This window comes from Dipteris shenzhenensis, chromosome 29 (genome assembly GCF_047967505.1).
Source record: "Dipteris shenzhenensis isolate YYH24624 ecotype China chromosome 29, Dip_SZ_1.0, whole genome shotgun sequence".
Taxonomy (NCBI): Eukaryota; Viridiplantae; Streptophyta; class Polypodiopsida; order Gleicheniales; family Dipteridaceae; genus Dipteris; species Dipteris shenzhenensis.
The window spans coordinates 26549337-26553923 of record NC_141624.1 but is presented as its reverse complement, the minus strand read 5'-3'; positions in this window follow the sequence as shown (position 1 = coordinate 26553923).

Genomic DNA, 4587 nt, shown 5'->3' with positions numbered 1-4587 from the left:
GTGTATATACTCTTTAGTTCATGCAGGTTGACTCTGTATGCGGTCGCTGTGTTTCTTGCCTACGTTAGCATGTCGGACATTTTTGGGAGTGAATCCTTATCTTTATACTAGCTCATACGAGTATCTGATCCGTGTTTCCTGGCAGGCTTTTCACTCGATGCTTCGGAGTTGGGCTTCTAAAAAATTCATGAGTGGCTGGTACATAACGTTTTAACTTTTGTTTCCCATTCGTGGTTTCCAAGTATTGTGAGTACGTTCATAGGCTGAAGCGTTATTGTGCTTCCAATTGCAATTGGCATAGCTCATACGAGTCCGAGTTTGCCCAGTATCTGATCCGTGTTTCCTGGCAGGCTTTTCACTCGATGCTTCGGAGTTGGGCTTCTAAAAAATTCATGAGTGGCTGGTACATAACGTTTTAACTTTTGTTTCCCATTCGTGGTTTCCAAGTATTGTGAGTACATTCATAGGCTGAAGCGTTATTGTGCTTACAATTGCAATCGGCATCTATATTGCCAAGTTCTCTAAATGATTGTGTTTGGGCTTGCAGTGTCATCTTGCTTCCGATCGCTATCACTTTCTATATCACTTGGTGGTTCATACAATTTGTTGATGGCTTTTGTTCACCTATTTATGCTCACTTGGGAATCAACATTTTTGGTAAGATTTGACGGCAATTTAATGCCCTGTATTTGACCTGAAATTATATGCAAACAATGAGTAAAATGCATCTTTTGTTTGTGTGGAATCACAGGACTAGGCTTTGTGCAGACTCTGGGGGGCTGCTGAGCCCCCCCCTTTTTTTCGGTTTCATGGATAGGGGACGAAGGAGGGAGGAGGTTTCATAGATAGAGTATGAAACCGAAAAAAAGGGGGGGGCTCAGCAGCCCCCCCCTTTTTTTCGGTTTCATAGATAGGGGACGAAGGAGGGAGGAGGTTTCATAGATAGAGTTTGGGGCTGCTGAGTGGCTGAAACTTGCTTTCTTATCTAACGACTATTTTGCTTTGTTATTTTGTAGTTTTCATACTTACGACCATGCTAGACATTTTGTGAGTGCTTGCACACGTATACTAGGCCTTGAGGGAACTCGCTCGGGAGTTGAGGATCATCCTCTAGGGAAGCTCACGCGAGTAGCAGCGGTACTGTACTTCTACATTTTAATGATGTTATTTACTCATATTCTTTGGATATTGCTTTCTTTAAACTTTTGGGGTTGCTTAACTTTTGGAGTAGAAGGTAGAGTACTGGTTGTCCAAGACCACACGAGACAAAAGTGTGATAGCCATATCTTTTGAGGAGAGCTCTTTCCCAACGTGAAGTATATCTTGATGGAGGCCCTGCATTTTATTAATGTGTTCCCGCATAGATGACAAGGTAGCGGGATCGGAAAAACGGAGCTGGATCTTTACAGAAACACGCTTCATGGGGGTCACTCGGGGACAATGAGTTTAGTTGGAGCTTTTCCGCTTCCTATTATTGAATTAGGATTAGCATTCATTTAAAGATATTGGTATCGAGAACTTCTTTCAAGGAATTGGTATGTATCTCAATTGTCTTAAGGGTTTGCATTGCAATGTATCAAGGGTTACAAATTTCACTATCTTAAGGATTTGAATCATTTGTATATGCTTATGCATTTTATATTCTACTATCTTAAGGATTTGAAACATTTTGTATATACAGGTTTCATAGTAGTGAGCATTTTTATCTTGACAAGATGGCACCAAGGCGAAAGAAATCAACAAGAGGTAATTCTAAAACTTTTTGGTACTGATAACCTTGGCATATCTATGATGGACGTGAGCAATATATAACTCATCCTTGTTGGTTGTGATATGTATTCAAAGGAACTAAAACTTATGCATTGAGATCTGGACCATCAAGAAGATCTGTGAGTGAGGAGTGTACGTCTCGTACTCCACAAAATGATATAAATAACCCACACATGGAGACACTTGCAGAAACTGAGGCTACTATCACTCGAGAAGAGTCATCATCTCATCTCGTGATTAGTCTTGAGCAACAGGAGGTGCAAGAAGAGCCTCGAGGCCAAGGAGAGCAAGAGAGTGCAGAAAAGACAAAAGAAAAAGCTCCAACACATGTAAGAGTACTTGGGAAGGAGATTCAAATTGGACTTTTGCAAGATGTCCTTGATCAGTTTCGGATGCAAAGAAGAATTGAACCCCCTCTGATTCCTCTCTGTAGATTGGTTGTTAATGAGGCTATTCGAACATCAACGTCTGAGATTACTGTTTTGAGAGATAGTTTTGATTCTAGAGGCTATGCTATAAATAGTGCACCTTTTCTAGTATCCTTGCAACGGCCAGGAAGTGATCAATTTTTCTATGTTATGGCACTTGATCGTCAAGAATGGGGACCTATTTGGAATCAAATAAGTGAGGACTTCGACAACCAGCTAAGTAATGAGTGGCAAGACTTGAAGGGGAAGAAGTTCCTTGTTTGGGATGGGAATCATAGGTTGAAGGCATGGTTTTCTCGGATCAAAGACGGTACTCTTTTGATAAATCTATCATGCATAAGGAAATGTTCTATTATAGTTTGCATTGCACATGATTATGTCATGCTTACTTGTGGAATTGATATGTTGTAGCTTATTCAATAATGCCAACTCGCCATATCCAAGTGAGATGCCAATTCATAGAGGTGCAGAAATCTCAAGAGGGAGAGCTACTTCTTGCCTTAAAATCAACCAATGAGTAAGATAACTTTTTATAATACTTTTATGTATAGCTAGTTTAACTTCTTCTCTTTAGAAACTAAGTCTATTGGTATTTATGTCTTTAACTTCTCCTCTTTAGAAAGTAATCCCCATGTGAATATATGTTGGTATTGCAGACTTGTTCGAGCGCATGTAGAGCATTCATATGGGCACGAGGTCTTCCTCTTTCAAAACTTTGGCATGGCAGATAAATCCTCACTTCTTGAGTTATTGAGTGAAGAGGATAAGAGATGGGTGGAAGTGGAGATGGCAATAGAAAGGAAGAATAGTAACCCATGGTACACAGCACCAGCTATTGTCTTGGCACAACTTGTTTGGAAGGTATCTGCGCGAACTATAAATATCCCTTTGCTCTATGAAAGGTGTCCCAAAAAGGATAATGTTTTGATTTCTTGTTCTCATGGAAGGTTGATTTTTCACGTGCAATCAAGAAAGCTACTCAAAATCTTAATCAATCGAAGATGGAGTTTGGAGGAGTATACTAATAAATTTATTAAGGCTATTAAGAATGTGGAAGTCATCTTTCATGATCGAGCATACAATGTTTTGATTTCTTGTTTTCATGGAAGGATGATTTTTCACGTGCGATCAAGAAAGCTACTCAAAATCTTGATCAATCGAAGATGAGTCTGGAGGAGTATACTAATAAATTTAGTAAGGCTATTAAGAATGTGGAAGTCATCTTTCGTGATCAAGCATACAAGATGGTACCTGTTGCCAATCCCGCAAATGGTGATGGCTTCTTCGAGCTTCTATTTAGTTATGATTGGAATCAAAAGGGTGCCACGACTAAGGACAAAGTGCATATATTAGCCTCATCACGTCTCAATCCTAATAGGTAATGTCAATTAATGTTTTTGCACAATTACTCCATAGTGATGCTAATATTTTTTTCCTTTGCCATGATATTAATAGGAAAAAAGAGCTTCTACAACAATTGATGATGGCACGTGGAAATGATCCAGTTGCATCTGCTAAGTACGGGGATGCTCAAAAGTTTCGACTACATGTGAAAAAGGAAACGTATTGGCAATACTTGTTTGAGCGATGGATTTCCATCATCAACAATTTGCGAAGCCATGATTTGGAATTGCCCGATGGGTTTGAGACATTTGCTCGAGAGCAAAGACGACTTCACCTCCAAGAAGCCTTCCCTATGCTTTGGAAGGATATGAAGTCTACTCTTGAAGCAGATAAGCAGCCAGAAATGCATGAGTCATCCTTACGTTTGGTGTATAGGTGGTACAATAGCAACCCTCTCCTTTCTCTTAGGATTAATAAACTGTTTTACTCATATGTCTACATTCTTTCATACATAATAGGTGGATACGGTCTTTGCATGATACCAATTCATCTGCAAGGATGCCATATGAGGTCATGGCATGGACAAACATGGAGAAAGAGGGAAGCATGTATCCCTTATCTTGGAAAGATAAGGGCATAACGATTTGGGAGATTAATGTGTGTCCTTGGTGGTTGGATTACCCACTGGGAAAAGTACATCCCACTGAGAAAAATAGACGTGAAGGTAATACTCCAAAGTTCCTATTCCATAGGCATCTAGACCAATGTCTATATATGCGGGTATCTACCATATACTGAAGTTTGCAACATTTGCTGCTCAGTCTTTGAGAAGAACATGGAAGACAATATGGATGAGGATGAATTGGATGCAGAGAACCGTTATGTGGATATCACATTACGACCTAGATCAACGGACGGAGAGTCAGCTATCAAGAAAAGACCTGTGAGACCTCTACTCCTCATACTTATGTAATAGTTAACAACTAACACTAACGAAAATATAGTATAACCTAGAGTCTTGTCCTTTGTAATTATTACAAGCAGG